At 38.9% G+C, this 21,539-nt stretch overlaps 1 protein-coding gene across 1 annotated transcript in view; it reads left to right on the top strand.

Moving 5' to 3' along the window:
- The first annotated feature begins 281 nt into the window (after window positions 1-281).
- Window positions 282-21,539, top strand: part of LOC147357852 (interferon-induced very large GTPase 1-like) — a 39,103-nt gene continuing 17,845 nt past the window's right edge. The window contains exons 1-2 of the mRNA XM_086340364.1: window positions 282-421; window positions 9,970-10,039. The gene's annotated coding sequence lies outside the window, so the exon portion shown is untranslated. The remainder of the gene's footprint in view (window positions 422-9,969; window positions 10,040-21,539) is intronic.

The following is a 21,539-nucleotide window of genomic DNA, read 5'->3' as shown; positions in this document are numbered from 1 at the left end:
ACAGGCCACCATAAAGAAACATGCACACACAACGCTCCCCCCCAACATTAGTCTTCCATTTGCAATAACCTTAATATCCAAGAATCACAGTGTAAACACAATTACAAGTCACAATTATCTAATCATAATTATATAAATAAATATAAATCACAATTATAAACAAATGAATGAAGGAATAAATAAATAAATAAATGCATAGGATTCCTTTAAATCAGCTGATCTTTTAAAAGAGGGGGAAAAAACCCACAAAAGTGAAACCAGTCTTTCACTTCCTGCTTGCCCTTTTACCACAGAGGGAGGTGAAGTCTAGGCTAGAGATATAAATAAGCAAACTGCCAGACTTGAGGAAGGAACATGCTCTGCTTTCTCGCTCATCTCTCTGGAGCAAACTGAAGACAGGAGCTTGGCCTCCAGGAGACAGGTAAGTGAAGGAAAAGGAGAGAAATGGGTAGACAGAGAGATACAACAACGTACTCAGAGATTAAAATAAAAACAGAAATTGATGGAAACGGCAATAGGGACAGTCAGAGATCAAGGCAGATTAAGGCATGATGAGAACACAAATATGAATCTAACATCTCATTGTTCCCACAAACAGTTCCAAATCTGAGGCAAAGGGAGTACATTATCAAAAGAGACAAACAATTTGGTAACTTCTATTGTCAAATAAAAGTAAATCTACACTTACATAAAAAGAGACTTCATTTGAAAGGATTATTGCAATAAAGGGAAAGAGATTATTGTAATAGAAAAAAACAATTCAAATAGAACTTTAAGCATCTCAAAGGACAGGAAAAAAGGAATTTCCTTTTGTAGGGAAGGTTCTTTTGTAGAATGAACACAGAATAGAGGGTGTGTAAAAAAAGGAATATTTTTATTCTTAGGAGGGATCATTAAGGAGGGGTTGTATGCTGGATCAGAGCAAGAATGTGTCAACGTTAAGAGGGCTAAAAAGGAGAGAAGTTTAATTAATGTTTAGTTTCAAACACTCCAATTGCTGAGGGGGACAAACAGCTCAGTGAAAGCTTCATGAGGCAAAGAATGGAATTTAAAGGGTCTTTGTCTTATGCTTTCTGCCATAAGGGTGGTGTCATCTGCATATCTAAGGTTATTGATATTTCTCCCAGCAGTCTTGATTCCAGCTTGTGCTTCTTCCAGCCCAGCGTTTCTCATGATGTACTATGCATAGAAGTTAAATAAGCAGGGTGACAATATACAGCCTTGATGAACTCCTTTTCCTATTTGGAACCAGTCTGTTGTTCCATGTCCAGTTCTAACTGTTGCTTCCTGACCTGCATATAGGTTTCTCAAGAGGCAGGGCAGGTGGTCTGGTATTCCTGTCTGTTTCAGAATTTTCCACAGTTTATTGTGATCCACACAGTCAAAGGCTTTGGCATAGTCAATAAAGCAGAAAATAGATGTTTTTCTGGAACTCTCTTGCTTTTTTGATGATCCAGCGGATGTTGGCAATTTGATCTCTGGTTCCTCTGCCTTTTCTAAAACCAGCTTGAAAATCTGGAAGTTCATGGTTCACGTATTGCTGAAGCCTGGCTTGGAGAATTTTGAGCATTATTTTACTAGCATGTCAGATGAGTGTAATTGTGTGGCAGTTTGAGCATTCTTTGGCATTGCCTTTCTTTGGGATTGGAATGAAAACTGAGCTTTTCAGTCCTGTGGCCACTGCTGAGTTTTCCACATTTGCTGGCATATTGAGTGCAGCACTTTCACAACATCATCTTTCAGGATTTGAAATAACTCAACTGGAATTCCATCACATCCACTAGCTTTGTTTATAGTGATGCTTTCTAAGGCCCACTTGACTTCACATTCCAGGATGTCTGGCTCTAGGTCAGTGATCACACCATCATGATTATCTTGGTCATGAAGATCTTTTTTGTACAGTTCTTCTGTGTATTCTTGCAACCTCTTCTTAATATCTTCTGCTTCTGTTAGGTCCCTACAATTTCTGTCCTTCATCGAACCCATCTTTGCATGAAATGTTCCCTTGGTACTCTAATTTTCTTGAAGAGATCTCTCCTCTAGTCTTTCGCCTTTTGTTGTTTTCCTCTATTTCTTTGCATTGATCACTGAGGAAGGCTTTCTAATCTCTCCTTGCTATTCTTTGGAACTCTGCATTCAGATGCTTATATCTTCCCTTTTCTGCTTTGCTTTTTGCTTCTCTTCTTTTCACAGCTATTTGTAAGGCCTCCCCAGACTGCCATTTTGCTTTTTTGCACTTCTTTTCCATGGGGATGGTCTCGATCCCTGTCTCCTGTACAATGTCACGAACCTCCATCCATAGTTCATCAGGCACTCTATCAGATCTAGTCCCTTAAATCTATTTCTCACTTCCACTGTATAATCCTAGGTATGATTTAGGTCACACCTAAATGGTCTATTTGTTTTCCCTACTTTCTTCAATTTCAGTCTGAATTTGGCAATAAGGAGTTCATGATCTGAGCCACAGTCAGCTCCCAGTCTTGTTTTTGCTGACTGTATAGAGCTTCTCCATCTTTGGCTGCAAAGAATATAAACAATCTGATTTCGGTGTTGACCATCTGGTGATATCCATGAGTAGAGTCTTCTCTTGTGTTGTTGGAAGAGGGTGTTTGCTATGACCAGTGCATTTTCTTGGCAAAACTCTATTAGCCTTTGCCCCGCTTCATTCCGTATCCCAAGGCCAAATTTGCCTGTTACTCCAGGTCTTTCTTGACTTCCTACTTTGCATTCCAGTCCCCTATAATGAAAAGGACATCTTTTTTGGTTGTTAGTTCTAAAAGGTCTTGTAGGTCTTCATAGAACCATTCAACTTCAGCTTCTTCAGTGTTACTGGTTGGGACATAGAATTGGATTACTGTGATACTCAATGGTTTGCCTTGGAAATGAACAGAGATCATTCTATCATATTTGAGATAGCATCCAAGTACAGCATTTCAGACTCTCTTGTGACCATTTTGGCTACTGCATTTCTTCTAAGGGATCCCTGCCAACAGTAGTAGATATACTGGTCATCTGAGTTAAATTCCTCCATTCCAGTCCATTTTAGTTCACTTATTCCTAGAATGTGGATCACAATAAACTGTGGGAAATTCTGAAAGAGATGGGAATACCAGACCACCTGACCTGCCTCTTGAGAAATTTGTATGCAGGTCAGGAAGCAACAGTTAGAACTGGACATGGACCAACAGACTGGTTCCAAATAGGAAAAGGAGTGCATCAAGGCTGTATATTGTCACCCTGTTTACTTAACTTATATGCAGAGTACATCATGAGAAACGATGGACTCGAAGAAACACAAGTTGGAATCAAGATTGCCGGGAGAAATAATAACCTTAGATATGCAGATGACACCACCCTTATGGCAGAAAGTGAAGAGGAACTCAAAAGCCTCTTGATGAAGGTGAAAGTGGAGAGTGAAAAAGTTGGCTTAAAGCTCAACATTCAGAAAATGAAGATCATAGCATCCGGTCCCATCACTTTATGGGAAATAGATGGGGAAACAGTGGAAACAGTGTCAGACTTTATTTTTGGGGGCTCCAGAATCACTGCAGATGGTGACTGCAGCCATGAAATTAAAAGACGCTTACTCCTTGGAAGGAAAGTTATGACCAACCTAGATAGCATATTGAAAAGCAGAGACATTACTTTGCCAACAAAGGTCCGTCTAGTCAAGGCTATGGTTTTACCTGTGGTCATGTATGGATGTGAGAGTTGGACTGTGAAGAAGGCTGAGCGCCGAAGAATTGATGCTTTTGAACTGTGGTGTTGGAGAAGACTCTTGAGAGCCCCTTGGACTGCAAGGAGATCCAACCAGTCCATTCTGAAGGAGATCAGCCCTGGGATTTCTTTGGAAGGAATGATGCTAAAGCTGAAACTCCAGTACTTTGGCCACCTCATGCGAAGAGTTGACTCATTGGATGGGACTCTGATGCTGGGAGGGATTGGGGGCAGGAGGAGAAGGGGACGGCAGAGGATGAGATGGCTGGATGGCATCACCGACTCAATGGACGTGAGTCTGGGTGAACTCCGGGAGTTGGTGATAGACAGGGAGGCCTGGCGTGCTGCGATTCATGGGGTCACAAAGAGTCGGACACGACTGAGCGACTGATCTGATCTGATCTGATTCCTAGAATGTCGATGTTCACTCTTGCCATCTCCTGTTTGACCCCTTCCAATTTGCCTTGATTCATGGACCTAACATTCCAGGTTCCTATGCAATATTGCTCTTTACAGCATCGGACCTTGCTTCTATCACCAGTCACATCCACAGCTGGGTATTGTTTTTGCTCTGGCTCCATCTCTTCATTCTTTCAGGAGTTATTTCTCCACTAATGTCCAATAGCATATATTGGGCACCTACTGACCTGGGGAGTTCCTCTTTCAGTATCCTATCATTTTGCCTTTTCATACTGTTCATGGGGTTCTCAAAGCAAGAATACTGAAGTGGTTTGCCATTCCCTTCTCCAGTGGACCACATTCTGTCAGACCGCTCCACCATGACCTGCCCATCTTGGGTGGCACCACACGGCATGGCTTCTACCCTTATGGCAGAAAGTGAAGAGGAACTAAAAAGCCTCTTGATGAAAGTAAAAGAGGAGAGTGAAAAAGTTGGCTTAAACCTCAGCATTCAGAAAACTAAGATCATGGCATCTGGTCCCATCACTTCATGGGAAATAGATGGGGAAACAGTGTCAGACTTTATTTTTATGGGCTCCAAAATCACTTGCAGATAGTGATTGCATACATGAAATTAAAAGACCTTCCTTCCCTCCTTGGAAGGAAAGTTATGACCAACCTAGATAGCATATTCAAAAGCAGAGACATTACTTTGCCAACAAAGGTCCATCTAGTCAAGGCTTTGGTTTTTCCAGTGGGCATGTATGGATGTGAGAGTTGGACTGTGAAGAAAGCTGAGCGCTGAAAAATTGATGCTTTTGAACTGTGGTGTTGGAGAAGACTCTTGAGAGCCCCTTGGACTGCAAGGAGATCCAACCAGTCCATTCTAAAGGAGATCAGCCCTGAGATTTCTTTGGAATGAATGATGCTAAAGCTGAAACTCCAGTTTCAGCTTTATGGCCAGTTTCAGCATGATGGCCACATCATGCAAAGAGTTGACTCATTGGAAAAGACTCTGATGCTGGGATGGATTGGGGGCAGGAGGAGAAGGGGACGACAGAGGATGAGATGGCTGGATGGCATCACCCACTCGGACATGAGTTTGAGTGAACTCTGGGAGTTGGTGATGGACAGGGAGGCCTGGCATGCTGCGATTCATGGGTTCACAAAGAGTTGGACACAACTGAGTGACTGAACTGAACTGAACCATAAAACATGTGCCTGTGACTTTATCTTGATTAGGAACAGTACAGATTAACTTGACAGTCCTCCTGGGATGGAACAAAGACTGCTTTGGTCTTTTCTCCTGGTCTATTTCATCCTTCCTCCACTGACCAATGACTTCTCAAACCATAGAGAAGATCATGCCATGAGATTAGAGTCTACTAGTATTTATAGTTTAATGAAGTATCACAAATTGACCACATAAGCATGCCCAGATGATGTATTAGAACACTGCTCATATTCCAAAACAATTTTTCATACTCTTAGCTACTTATCATTAATCTCTCTACTTCCTAACAGTTTACATTAGTCATTATTCAGACTTGTGATATTATAAATTCCTTTTTGGCAGGTATTTATCTTTCTGTATACAGAATCATATTATATGTATTCTTTTGTATTTGGCTCATTTGAAAACTTCAAATTGTGAGATTTACCAATATTGTTCTGTACCATTATGATATTTTTTTCATTATTGTATGAATATGTTACTTTTTATTTACCATGTGACTGTGAAAGGACATCAGGATTGTTTCCAAGTTTTAACTTTTATGAATAGTGGTGCTATGAACATTCTGGTGGATATGTCTTGATGTGTGTTTAAACAGAGTTCTATTGGCATATACATAATGATGAAAAACTTGACTTATTCCTGTCACTTATTTATATGTACCCATAATTTCTTCTTTAGAATTTTTTCTTGTCTACTTTTGTGATACCAATTGAGATTTCTTTATTTCATTTTATTATTTCATTAGTTAGATGATGGACAGAGAAGCCTGGGGGACTACATTCCTTGTGGTCACAAATGTTGGACCTGACTGAGCATGCACACACACAGAGAGAAAGGAATCACCCTTTTGTGTCATTAACAACTTTCATTCTTAGCTGCCACATTCAAATTTAAATTTTTACCAGCTTGGTACATTTTCACTCTCATTACCACCAAACACACACACACACACACAGAGTATCCTCACCTATATTACCTCATTCTGTATTGAGCTAACTGCAATTTTTAAAGTTTTTATTGAAATATAGTTGCTTTATAATACTGTGTTAGTTGCTACTGTACAGCAAAGTGAATCAGCTATACAAATACATATATCCTCTCTTTTTTGGATTTCCTTCCCATTTAGGTTACCACAGAGCACTGAGTACAGTTTCCTGAGCTGTACAGTTTCTTGAACTATACAGTAGGCTCTCATTGTTATCTATTTTATACATAGTATGTATATGTCAGTCCCAACCTCCCAAATCATCCCATCCTCCTTTCCCCCTTGATACCTATCTATGTTTCTGTTCTCTACATCTGTGTCACTATTTCTGCTTTATAAATAAGATCATCTATGGAAATTCTTTATAATTCCACATATATTAATATATGATATTTGTTTTTCTTTTTTTTTTTTTTACTTAATTCCCTGTATTAAGAGACTCTGTATATAAGTCTCTAGGTCCATCCACATCTCTACAAATGACCCAGTTTCATTCCTTTTTATGACTAATATTCCATTGTATATATGTACCACTTCTTCTTTATCCATTTCTCTGTTGATGGACATTTAGGTTGATTCCATATCCTGGTTATTGTAAATGGTGCTGCAATGAACACAGGGGTGCATGTGTCTTTTTGAAATATGGTTTTCTTTGGGTAATTGCCCAGTAGTGGGATTGCTGGGTCACATTTTAGATCTCTTTTTAGTTTTTTAAGGAATCTGTATACTGTTCTCCTTAATGGCTTTATCAATCTACATTCCCACCAACAGTGCAAGGGGTTTCCCTTTTCTCCATACCCTCTCAAGCATTCATTGCTTGTATGAACTAGCTAGAATTTTCATTATAACTGTTTTTAATTTTTACCTTATACAATAAAAATCATTTACACTAGTAGCTTTACTTTTTCCTTTATTAATTTGGTTGACAGATAATCTTAGGATCCACATCATATTCCTTAAGAATATTAAAAATAGTGAAATTTTTAATATTAAAAAATCATGTAGCCATACCATGCTGCTACTGGGAACTCTGACATCTGTCTGCTTTTATTAATAACATATGTGTAAATAACCAAGATTGTTTATTTGTTTAATATTCAAACTCCTTACTATCTATTCTATGAATAGGAGAGTATTTCCAGGATCTAGTAAACATAGTTGTTTTTGTTGTTTTTGTTAAATTCATACAACATTTGATCTAAATTTTCATTATGGACAATCAGGCCTACTATAGCTCTAGGAAATATTCTATTTTATTTCTTTGATAATTTCTGAAATTATCAGAAATTTCAGGTAATTTTTCTGACCATATTAGACTCAGTCACATGTCAGCAGCATTTCTGGATCTAGCCTACCTGTCTCCTTAAAAAGCTTTATAGCTCTGCACAGAACTTTCCATTTCTTTATCCTTTGAAGTTAAAGTCTTAAAAAATTTAACTCAGTTGAACATTCTAGCACAGCAGTTGAATGTGTATTCATTCAAATACTGAGACAGAAAGAGTACTTCAACTGGAAACTAAGAAGTAAAGAGAGTCAAATGGTACATCATCATGTTCAGGCCAACAGAAAAGGCAAATTTATTTTTTACACTCCCACCTTTTCTCCACTAAAAAATGTTTTCCTAGGAGAGAGTTTTTTTTTAAATGTGATTCATCACTTGGCACCATTTGTAAAATGAAACTTGAGGTGTTTATAAAAGCCGTAGTTCCTGAGCAATAAGCTAGACCTTCCATGTCAGATTCTCTGTGAGTGGGGCTGGGAATCCACATTTTCAAGATATCCTCAGGTAATTATTATGTAATATAAAGTCTGAGGACAACTACTTTGAAAGATTAATTCATGTTTTTAACTTTAAATGGGTTTAAAACCAAGTCAAGTTCAATCAGTCAGAAGAGTGAGGACATTACAATCTTAACACCTGCATTAATTTGCTGCAATTTCTGCCTTTTTTGAATAGATTCCTGCCTTCTCTAAATCTGTCTGTATAATTTGGCACTCAAATAGACCAAAACTATATACTTCCCTGGTGACTCAAATGGTAAAGAAACTGCCTGAAATGGAAGAGACCTGGGTTTGATCCCTGGGTTTTGAAGACTCCCTGGAGAAGGGAATAGCAACCCACTCCAGTATTCTTGCCTGGATAATTCCATGGACAGAGGAGACTGGCGGGCTGCAGTCCATGGGGTCACTAAGAGTCAGACACGACTAAGAGACTAACACTTTCACTTCATTTTCATGTGATAAGCAAGGTAGAGAAATCATTGATAAAATCTTCCCAGCACCACCAAGAATGGGTAAATAATCTACCTCTAGCCCAAAAGTCCTTCACTGTAGGCAATAGCAAAGTAGACAAGAAGTAAAAGAATCTTTTCTTCTCCTCATCCTTGTTCCTATTACACATATCTCTGCTCCTCTTTCATTGACACAACACCAATATCAGCTCTGAGGCACATAAAGCTACAAGGAATGACTCATTGATATTAGGAACTATTAGAAAAAGCGCCTTATACACAAATCCTCAATATACACACTATTTTATATGTATTTTTCTTAGAGAATAAGTCAGTGAAAGACAAAACAGAATTTTCAATGATGATATAGTTCTATGACTATTACTAGATCCTTGCTGGAACTGACAAAATTGATTTTTACGTGACTTCAAAGGATTTCTTCCTAGACACTCTAGTTAGAGGTGGAAAGGAGGGATCCTGGTATACAACTTAACTCTAAAACTAATTTACTCTTGAGGAAAATACTAGTGTGTTCTGGACCTACATACATCTAGTAAAGGCCTCTGCATTCATCTTCAGCAGATATCATTTTGTTAGGTTACAGTAGATACCAAGGATTCAGTATTTAGCAAGAATTAAATATATGGACTAATTTCCACATTACTCTTTCTGTAGTCAATATAAAATCTTACTTATACCATGCTGCTTGGTGGTCAAAGGTTGTGTCCATTGGGGTATAAACCAATGTTCTCAAATCACAGGCAGATCATCTCCTAATGTGGGGATATATCCATAGTGTTCCAGTTCCCTTCAGGGAAGGTAATCTTGAAAAATGTCTTCTGAAACATTCAACTCCTACCCAACACTCAGCAGAGTTACTTGTGCCGAATGAACAATGACTGGAGACTGACAGTGTAACAGGACAGACAGACTCCCCAGCTTTCCAGTGTCAAACCAATATCTCTCCAAATCTGAACCAGATCATCCAGTGGAGACAATCATTGAGAAGTCTACCCTTCTCTATATGTGTCTTTGTCTGTGCCCTTGAACTGACAGTTCTGAGAATTCTAGGTCAGTAGGCTTAGTCTGAAAGTCTTAGAAGGAAAAAGCAGCAAGAGCTACTGTCCTACATTTTTTGTTCCTTCCTAACCTGTATGGAGGTCAATGACTATGGGATATCAAACCCTTAAGAGGCCTTCTTTGGATTACAATCTCTCACATCTCCTGAAGGAAAGCATCTCCCCATTTTGAGACAACAAGAAAATAACAGAATTGCTAGAACATTAGCAGAAAGGACACACAGCATCTCCATTAACCTTCAGTCTATACCAAAATGCTGAAAGTTATTTTCCATGTTGCAGCAATTTCCATGACTAATATTTCCTATTATCTCATGGCAGAAGCTTCAGGAGATGGGAAGCCACTTCTGAAAGAAAACCTACAGGATCAGCGTCCCTGTCTGCAGTTGTGGTATGTAGTTTCTAGTTGAAGTAAAAATCAAACAAACAAAAAAACCTTGGTCTTAATTTAGACCCTTAAGTCTTGATCTTTCCTTATATTCTCCAATGTATGTAAGCTTCCCAATCTTTATTGTACTTGACATATTATCATTAAATGCTATATTTATTTTCGTAGAGTGGTGGGATCTGACATTCTACTTTCAGTCTTCATGGTCTCCTGGAGATTGGAACCTGCTTCTACTTTGGGGAGCATCTATTTTTCCTACATTTCCATTCTTGGTCCCATAGGATCCTCTAGTCCTTGGAATTTATTCATCCCATTCAAACAGCCTTTTCTCTTTTCATGATGATTTCCCTGATACTCTTGCCACTTTTCAGGTTACTTTAGTTCATAGGCCAATCTTAACTGAATATCGTCTCTTAAAATTTGCCTCTTCCACCTGGAATAGGTATAGGCACCAAATGAATTCCGTGTACAGAATAGCTCAGTTATAATCCTAAACCACCTAAACTCCAAGTCCCTTTGGTCAACTAAAAGGATATCTTGAAGGTTATATGTATCTCCATATAACAGCCATCATACTTGTTTGGATGGCATACACTCCCTGGGCTATGTTTCTCTCTTAATTCCTTTTTATACTCTACCTTGATGCACTGAAAAATTCCCTGGAAGCTAATCTGTATATGTATTGCCTCCAAATTCTCTGGTTTAGGTTTTCAAGTCTCCACTAACAGTTCCTCTCTCCAGATTTTCCTAAACTGTGAAGTATGGTATCATAAGTAAGAGAATTCAATTCTCCTTTGGCTAGGTGGTGGCAAACTCCTTTAAAGCCTCATCCCCTTCAGTGGGATTTACCTCATTGAGTCCCACATCCCTCTGGGCACAGAGACTCTGGTTACAACAGAGACTTTAGAAAAATTGAAAGATAGGAGGTGTTAACATTTATTGAGCTCTTAGTATACATCAAATACTGGACTGAGGACTTTACATACTTTACCACTTGGCACACAGATGAGGGTAGCTCCATGATTCCAGGCCTACCTAATGACCTCCTTTTGCTGCTAAACAATAGAATGTGGCATAGATGAAGGAATTTTCAGATAGAATTAAGGTCCCAAATCAGTTGATTTTGCTTTAACCAAAAGGAAGATTTTCCTGGATAGGCTCAACTTAATCAGGCAAAAGGCCTTAAAAAGAGACTCAGCCCTTCTTCAGAGATAATTTTCCCTCCTGCTGACTTACAGAAGTAAGCTATCGTGTTGAAGGAAGGCTTATGGAAAACATAATGTGGCCAGGAACTGTGAACAGTCCTAAAATTGATGATACTAGCTCGACAAGAAGGGTTTTCAAAAGCGTGATACGGCGAGAGAATGAGAAACGAGACACGAGAATTTCGAGAAAAGCGAGGATCAGGGGACCAACACTGCTCCAAGGTGAAGGTGCTAAAACTGAATCCAAGCCAGCTTTATCATACTTTCAGCCGTGAATGAAAGAATAAGTGGGGAGTTAAATTATAACTCATGTGGCGTTCAGGGCCAAAGAACAAAATGATCATTAACCATTGAGTAATTAGGAAACAGTAATAAATAACAAATCAGTAACGAAGACTAATATTCTTATCTACAGATTTTCCAGCAGATACGTAAAACATATGACTCTGAGATGCCAGTTGAGGAACAGTCTGGCGTCGGTTTTCCGACCCCAGGATCATATCTTGTTTTTAAGATTAGGAACTGTTCTCTCTGGACTTGTTCCAAAAGTCTCATGCCGTATAGCTTCCAGTTTATTAATAATTATAAATTTTTGTGGCCCTTTTCAGGGCCTGTTTTTCTTTCTTTTATTTTTCTTGTCTCCTACATCTCCCCCTTTTTAATGTTGCATGTGATGAGAAATGGTGAGAAATGCTAGTTGCTGTTGTTGGCTTCGCTGTCTCTTGATCATTTTTCTCCAGACTATACAGGAACACAAACACATAATTAATATCACTCCCATATTCAGAGCAATTCCGTATCCAAATGTCTTGATCTGTTTTAAGGGATTAAGAGAAGAAAGATTATCAGCAACAGTATCAAGAAAATCTGGTCTAGAAACTCCATCATAAAACTTTTTTAAAAGCTTTTAATATATTCTATTGTAGATCTTGAATATCTACAGAAATATTACCTTGGTTCAATAGGTGTTGTTTAACTTTATCTCAATTGAATTGTGTCTTATTGTATTTAAAAGCCATTACACAAAAGGAAGTATAGTTTCAATCACATCTTAGTCTCACCTGTTTTTGTAAACTGATTAATTGATTTCTTGATAAAATAACAGATTGTTGAAGGTCGGCCACTTGGGAGGCCAACTTTCTATCAATTTTTTGTTGAATGGTTCAAAGGACATCAGCATCTTTATGTCATTTTTGTACAAAATGAACTCTTTGTACAGATTTATGAAGAGCCATTTCAACTACAGCTGCTGTAGTGGTAATAGCAATAATGTCTAAGATTTCAGCAATTAGTAATCCCAGAAAACCTTTAACACGTTTAAGATTTTTCAATATTTTTTCAATAATATATAATGTAGGGCTTTCTTGCCAAGGTCGTTATAAATCAACTGGAACCCATATGTCAGTTCTGGTTTTAAGAATGTAAATACTCTGTCAACTTTCATCAAAAGGAATGGTATTATTTATACATGTATAAAATGAACAGTTAATACATGTTACTAATCTCAAGTTGGGATCATATTTTGTTGGTCCAATCATAAAAACAAAAGGAATTTTTACACAAGTCTGAATAGTGTGGGTAGAGTTTTTGTAAAATTAAAGGTAGCTTTTGGGTCATTTAAAATATATTCAGTATATCATCTCTTTCAAGCAATTAGCTCTTTTAATGTCATGGGTATTTTCCATAATTTATCATGAATAGGATAATGATCTAGATGAGGCATTGCTGCTGTTGCTAAGTCGCTTCAGCCATGTCCGACCCTGTGCGACCCCATAGACGGCAGCCCACCAGGCTCCCCCGTCCCTGGGATTCTCCAGGCAAGAACACTGGAGTGGGTTGCCATTTCCTTCTCCAATGCATGAAAGTGAAGAGTGAAAGTGAAGTCGCTCAGTCATGTCCGACTCTTAGCAACCCCATGGACTGCAGCCTACCAGGGTCCTGCATCCATGGGATTTTCCAGGCAAGAGTACTGGAGTGGGGTGCCATTGCCTTCTCCGAGACGAGGCACAGGGGGAGCTAATCTTACCCCATGTTATATGAGGGGTTGACTACCATAAGTACTAATTGTCTTTTTATTATATATCCATGGGGAAGACACTTTAGATTTTAAAGTTTAGGGGTTCCTTGGGGTTCCCAATCAATAATAGAGCCTTTTGCAACATTTAATAATAAGTGACCTTTTGATCTTTCACATAATTTTTGTCTTAACCAATCTTTAATACCATGGCTAATTTCAGCAACACAATCAGGAAGGTCAGGTGGATTCATCATGTTGGAACTTTCCTCTTTTTCTAAAAAGGTAAGGGCAGTTAACAGAAAGAGGGAAGTCTTATTCTCATTTGATTCTTTGGCAACTGACAGCCACTTTTGATATCCTGTTTTAAGACATATACTTTCAAAACCAATACAAATAGGAGTGGCATCAGAACCAATAGTGTAATTTATCAGCTGACTACCTTTTTATTTCTTTACAGTCTGTTTTAATGTGTCCTAATTTTTCACATTCATGACATCTCATATCTGTCTTTTTATTAGCTTTAGACAATGTTTGAGACAGAAGTTGCATTTTATATGGTTCTGACTCGATATCCTGGCAAACTTTAAGATATTCTTCTAGAGGGGTACCCTGTGCTTTGAGAGGCTGAATCGTCTTTTTACATTCTGAGTTAGCATTGTCATAAGCAAGAATTTGCATCAGCATATCTCTCAAACCAGGTTATGAGACTTTTATTTAAATTTTGATGTAGCCTGGCAATAAAATCTACATAAGGTTCTCCATTTGATTGTTTCAGTTCAGTTCAGTTCAGTCGCTCAGTTGTGTCTGACTCTTTGTGACCCCATGAATTGCAGCATGCCAGGCCTCCCTGTCCATCACCAACTCCCAGAGTATTGATTGTTTAATTTGGGTAAATGAAATTGAGGCTTGTCCGGGTGGATTTATTCTCTCCCAGGCTTTTAAACATATCATTTTCACTTGAGGGAGTAATTGATCATCAAATTGTAACTGAGCTTGAATGTCAAAATGTGTCCCACTACCCATTAATTGATCAAATGTTATATCAACTGGCGGGTTGGCTGTCACATTTCTGCAAGCTTGTTGATTTGTTTTATCTTGCCACCAGGTCTTAAATTGTAAAAATTTTGAGGTGGATAGGCAACTTTTGGCTATCATTTTTCAATCATAAGGAATTAACTGTTCAGCTTGTGAACGTCCCTGAATTAGTCCCATGGTATAAGGAGAATTAGTTTCATATTGGGTACATCCTGTTTTATCTCCTTTATGGTTTTAAATGGTATGGCATTATAATCATAATGTATTCCTGTTTGTAGAAATTGAGGGTCTGGTGGGATTTGAGTTAGAGCCACAGGGAGAACTAAAGCATCTTTATCTCCCTGCAATTGTGTCATATGAACTCCCTTTTGTAAAGGCATCATTTTATTAGGCACAGTTATCTGTGGTTTAAAAGCAAATCCATCATCTCTAGGGGTTTCAGGATTGCCAGGAGGGGGCTCAACCAAAGGTGGAGTTGGTACAGAGAGAAAGATCTGTTTTTGACTTTTATCATTTTTTTGGCTCTTATTTTTCATTTTTATTGATTGTTTTTCTTCCTCATCACATATGTTATCATATAACTTTATTTTTTTTTTCATTTGTTCTTGTATTTGTTCTACAGAATCTCTTGAATCCAAGGTTTTGGATTGCAGCTGTCCTAAAGCTGTGTTAATAAGATTTTCTACTGACCATACAGACAAAGGTATCTTTTTGCCACGTTGGTAGGCACAGCACAGGCAATGCATAACTTCTTGTCATTTTTCATGTCTCAAAGTCTCTTTATCTGGATCTAGCCAGTAGCAATATATTTCAATGGCAGAAAACAATTTTTTAAAAGAGGAGTGAGAAATCTCAACCTCCGAACTTTTTAACAAAGTTTTTAACACTTGCATATAGTCACTATGTTTAGAAGGATTTTGCCCCATTGTTACGCTGATTGACAAATCCGCAGGGGTGTACTTACCAAGTACTTTTCTCGTCCACCGAGCTGGCCGGATTTTCCTGCATTTTCTGTCCCTAGGAGCTAGCCTCGGAGGCTGGATTCACTTTTGGGTCCCTGTTCGGGCGCCACTTGTCGAGACCAGCTCGACAAGCAGGGTTTCCAAAAGTGCGATATGTCAAGAGAATGAGAAAGGAGACACAAAAATTCATAGAAAAGCGAGGGTCAGGGGAACAACACCACTCCAAGGTGAAGGTGCCGAAACTGAATCCAAGCAAGCTTTATTATACTTTCAGCCGTGAATGAAAGAATAAGCAGGGAGTTAAACTATAACTCATGTGGCATTCAGGGCCAAAGAACAAAATGATCATTAACCATTGAGTAATTAGGAAACAGTAATCAATAACAGATCAGTAACGAAGACTAATATTCTTATCTATAGATTTTCCAGCAGATACGTAAAACACATGACTCTGAGATGCCAGTTGGGAAAACCGACTCCAGGATCATATCTTGTTTTCAAGATTATGAACTGTTCCCTCTGGACTTCTTCCAAGAGTCATACCTTATAGCATCCAGTTTATCAATAATTATAAATTTCTTTTGTGGTCCTTGCCGGGGCCTGCTTTTATTTTATTTTTCCTGTCTCCTACAAAAATCACAGCAAAATTAACTCTGTCAATATATATAAGCTAAAAGCAGCTTTTCTAGTTCAAACTCTAGATGAAAATACAGCTCAGTCAACACCTGGAGTGCTGCCTTATAAAACCGCGAATACAGCACCCAGCTAAGTCATGCCAGACTCCTGACAGAAACTGGGATATATCTGTGTTTTGAGATACTAAGTTTGTGGTAATCCATTATAAAACAATATAAAAATAATACAGATTTTGATGCCTAGAAATGGTACCTAAAAACTTGGAAATAGCTTTGAAATCAATCAAGTGAGCAGAGACTAGAAGAACTTTGAGAGAAAGCCTATATGTTTTCAACACACTGTTGGTAGAAATCTAATCTTTAAGTATGCCACAGTGAGAGTTCAGAAGAAACTGAGGAACATGTTACTACAAACAAAAGGAGGAAGATTCTTGTTGCAAGGTGACAAAAAGCTTAGCAAAATTATATCCTGGAGTTATGTTCAAGAAAATATTTAAAAGCTGGTTTGGGAGACTTCCAAGTAAAGTTTTAAAAGTGACTCTTGAATTCTTTTTTCTATTTATGATAATATGTGTAAGGATTGAGGAAAGAACTGTTACACAAAAGGAAACCAAGACCTTACGATTTTGAAATTTCTCACCATCTGTAAGAATTAAAGAGATTCACAGTCTCAATTTCTGTTTAGTATGATTGTATAACTTTTCCCTAAAACTGCAGAAAGATTAAAAGGTGAAGGAATCAGGCACAAAAACAGGCCTTCCTATCATTTTAAGGATAAAGGTTCTTTATAAAACTAGAAATAAAACTACCATATGACCCAACAATCCTAATACTGGGCTATATATACCCTGAGAAAACTAGTTGAAAGAGACACCCATACCCCAATGTTCAATGCACCACTATTTATAATAGCTAGGATATGGAAGCAAACTAGATGTCCATTGACAGATGAATAGATAGAGAATTGTGCTATATACAGAATATTACTCAGCCATAAAAAGGAATGCATTTGAGCCAGTTCTAATGAGGTGGATTAACTTAGAGCTTATTATACAGAGTGAAAGTAAGTCAGAAAGATAAAAAAATTATGGTGTAACACACATATATGAAATCTAGAAAGACAGTATTGATGAACCTGTTTACAGGGCAGCAATGGAAACAATCCTAAAAGATGATGCTATGAAAGTGCTGCACTCAATATGTGAGCAAATTTGAAAAACTCAGCAGTATCCACAGGACTGGAAAAGGTCAGTTTTCATTCCAATCCCAAAGAAAGTAGTGCCAAAGAATGCTCAAACTATTGCACAATTGCACTCATCTTACACGCTAGAAAAGTAATGCTGAAAATTCTCGAAGCTAGGCTTCAGCAGTACATGAACCATGAACTTCCAGATGTTCAAGCTAGTTATAGTAAAGGCAGAGGAATCAGAGATCAAATCGCCAACATCCATTGGATCACCTAAAAAGCAAGAGAGTTCCAGAAAAACATCTACTTCTGCTTTGTCAACTATGCCAAAGCCTTAGACTGTATGGATGATAACAAACTGTGGAAAATTATGAAAGAGATGGGAATACCAGACCACCTGACCTGCCTCCGGAGAAATCTGTATGCAGGTCAAGAAGCAACAGTTAGAACTGAACATTGACAATGGACTGCTTCAAATTGGCAAAGGAGTATGTCAAGGGTGCATGTTGTCACCTTGCTTATTTAACTTATAGGCAGAGTACATCATGTTAAATGCCAGGCTGAATGAAGCACAGACTAGAACCAAGATTGCCAGGAGAAATATCAATAACCTCAGTTATGCAAATGACACCACCCTTATGGCAGAAAGCCAAGAAGAACTAAGGAGCCTCTTGATGAAAATGAGAGAGGAGTGCCGGGGTCCAGCCCCAGCAGGATACAGGGAATTCGAAGGGGAGATGGCTTCGGCGATCAGGATATGATAGAATTAAAGATATAAAGAGTGGTTAAATAAGGATAGCTCAGTGAGAAAATTCAGTGGAGAAAAGAGGCTGAATAATTTGGTTTATGTGGAAAGCTAATAAAATTCCAAAATAAGGAATTTGCGTCACCTACATAGGCCGCAGGCGTCCTCCCGTTCTCCTGAAGGAAAGGAGACACTAAGGCCTCCCCGGTCAGATCTTAGAAGCCCAGGCATAATTAGTAGGCTTGACGAGCCTCCACGCTCCAGATGGGAATTCAGCCAGAAGGTGAGAGAAAGAACGACATGGGGAGACCAAGTTTAGGTGAAAAAGGTCCGCACTTTATTTTCCAAAGTAGGTTTTATACCTTAAGTTGTGCATAGAGGATAATGGGGGAAGGTCAGCAGTCCTTGATCCTTATTGAAGCCAGGCTTTCAAACTTATCATATGCAAAAGTTTAGGTGATTTACATCATCTTCTGGCCATGAGGCCTGTTAACATTTTATGACCCTTTCTTCAGAAAACTTATTTTTCTCTAAAGGTGATTATTCTAAAGTCAGGTGCCACACTCCAAAATCATTAGATAAAGTTGCATTCCTATAGGGCAAAGGTGTGGTGGGCTATAACAAGAAAAGAATTAACTCAAGGGTCCAAGGTTATAAACATTAAAGCTACTACTTACATTCCTATACACCAATTATATTAATCAGTACACTCCCAGGGACACAGTACGTAAGGGATATGGAAACTTAGCAGCAAACATTGGCCCAAGAAGTGAAAAACCCTTCACCAATACAATTTCTAATCAATCTTTTAACTGCTCAAAGGAATCTGTATTTAGACAGTTTAGAGCATCTTGTGCCTCTCACGGTTGGGAGGCTGTGAACAATCACATGTGGCCAGAAGAACCTGTTCAGGCAGGCTAGAGAACTTCCAAAGGAGTTTGTGAGTTGAAACACTCTTGTCACGCCCAGGAACTTTATTAACTGGAGCTGTAAGTTAACTCTTTTTCAGAGAGAGGTGGTGGGGGACAGCTCCCCCGTAAAGTCAGAGGTGTAGGTGAGAGCACAAAGCAGTAAAGTAGGCAGACTCTGGTTTTGGGGGTAGATGCTCGAGAATTTCCAGGGGGACTCCTGAGGCTCGATCCCACCTTTGTGTATGCCTAGCCTCCTTCCTCATGACCTTTGCTACGGGTGGAGTTCCTCACGCTGGCTCCTGGCAGAGGAGAGTGAAAAAGCTGGCTTAAAACTCAACATCCAGAAAGCTAACATCATGGCATATGGTCCTATCACTTCATGGCAAATAGATGGAGAAAGAGTGTAAACAGTAACAGACTTTTATTTTTTGGTACTCCAAAATCAAGGCAGATGGTGACTGCAGCCATGAAATTAAAAGACCCTTGCTCTTTGGAAGAAAAGTTATGGCCAACCTAGACAGAATATTAAAAAGCAGAGATATTACTTTGCCAACAAAAGTCCATCTAGTCAAAGTCATGGTTTTTCCAGTAGTCATGTATGGATGTGAGAGTTGGATTATCAAGAAAGCTGAGTGCTGAAGAATTGATGTATTAAACTGGTGTTGGAGAAGACTCTTGAGAGTCCCTTGGACTGCAAAGAGATCCAACCAGTTCATCCTAAAGGAAATCAGTCCTGAATATTCATTGGCAGGACTGATGCTGAAGCTGAAACTCCAATACTTTGGCCACCTGATGCGAAGAACTGATTCATTGGAAAAGACCCTGATGCTGGGAAAGATTGAAGGCTGGAGGTGAAGGGGACGACAGAGGATGAGAGGGTTGGATGGCACCACTGACTCAATGGACATGAGTTTGAGTAAGCTCCAGGAGTTGGTGATGGACAGGGAGGCCTGGCCTTTTGCAGTTCATGGGGGCTCAAAGAGTCAGACACGACTGAGCAACTGAACTGAATGGAAACAAACATAGAGAACAGATTTGTGGACACAGTAGGGGAAGGAGAGGTTGAGATGAATTCAGAGAGTGGCATGGAAACACACATTACCATATAGATAGTAAAATAGATAGCCAGTGGGGATTTGCTATATGATACAGGGAGATCAATCCAGTGCTCTGTGACAACCTAGAGGGGTGAGATGGAAGGCTGGAGGGAGGTTCAAGAGGGAGGAGACATATGTATACTTGGCTGATTCATGTTGTTGTATGGCAGAAACCAACACAATACTGTAAAGCAATTTTCCTCCAATTAATAATAATAATAAATAAATACAATTCATTTTAACTACACCCTCCCCAAAAAAGAGGATAAGGGTTTGCCTCACAAATATCAACCAAACCAGAAGTCCTCTAGGGAGCTTAAGGGTACTGTTTCCTACTATTTCAGCAGGAGGGCAAGGCTTAGAGTGTTTGTCTGGAAAAGATCTATAAATGTGGCTTTTGCCTAGAGGAGTGAATCCCACTGACATTTTAAGAAGATCCACAAAGTTCTTGAGAAAATCTGTTTAGCAGAAATATTACTAAGCTGATGTTGGAGACAGTATCTGTTTATGTATGTCAGATGTAGCTGGTTTAGAGTATTGTTCAACTCCCCTGTGTGCCACTGATCTTCTAATTGTTTCTCCATATGGAAAGTACAGCATTGAAATCTCCAACTATTATTTTAGAACTGTATATTTCTGCTTTCACTTCTCAATTTTTGCTTCGTATGTTTTTAGAGTTCTGTTGTAAGGTTCGTAGGTTTATATCTTAAACTACCACACAATTGCACTCATCTCACACGCAAGTAAAGTAATGCTCAAAATTCTCCAAGCCAGGCTTCAGCAATACGTGAACCGTCAACTTCCAGATGTTCAAGCTGGTTTTAGAAAAGGCAGAGGAACCAGAAATCAAATTGCCAACATCCGCTGGATCATCAAAAAAGCAAGAGAGTTCCAGAAAAACATCTATTTCTGCTTTATTGACTATGCCAAAGCCTTTGACTGTGTGGATCACAATAAACTGTGGAAAATTCTTCAAGAGATGGGAATACCAGACCACCTGACTGGCCTTTTGAGAAACCTATATGCAGATCAGGAAGCAACAGTTAGAACTGGACATGGAACAACAGACTGGTTCCAAATAGCAAAAGGAGTACGTCAAGGCTGTATATTGTCACCCTGCTTATCTAACTTCTATGCAGAGCACATCATGAGAAACGCTGGGCTGGAAGAAGCACAAACTGGAATCAAGATTGCTGGGAGAAATATCAATAACCTCATATATGCAGATGACACCACCCTTATGGCAGAAAGTGAAGAAGAACTAAAAAGCCTCTTGATGAAAGTGAAAGTGGAGAGTGAAAAAGTTGGCTTAAAGCTCAACATTCAGAAAATGAAGATCGTGGCATCTGGTCCCATCACTTCATGGGAATTAGATGGGGAAACAGTGGAAACAGTGTCAGACTTTATTTTTCTGGGCTCCAAAATCACTGCAGATAGTGATTGCAGCCATGAAATTAAAAGACGCTTACTCCTTGGAAGGAAAGTTATGACCAACCTAGACAGCATATTCAAACGCAGAGACATTACTTTGCCAACAAAAGTTCATCTAGTCAAGGCTATGGTTTTTCCAGTAGTCACGTATGGATGTGAGAGTTGAACTGTGAAAAAAGCTGAGCGCTGAAGAATTGATGCTTTTGAATTGTGGTGTTGGAGAAGACTCTTGAGAGTCCCTTGGACTGCAAGGAGATCCAACCAGTCCATTCTAAAGGA

The sequence above is a fragment of the Bos grunniens genome, chromosome 15 (assembly GCF_055505025.1).
Source record: "Bos grunniens cultivar Pamir isolate PY7600 chromosome 15, Bosgru_T2T1.0, whole genome shotgun sequence".
Lineage (NCBI taxonomy): Eukaryota > Metazoa > Chordata > Mammalia > Artiodactyla > Bovidae > Bos > Bos grunniens.
This window is presented reverse-complemented; position numbering and strand designations above follow the sequence as displayed.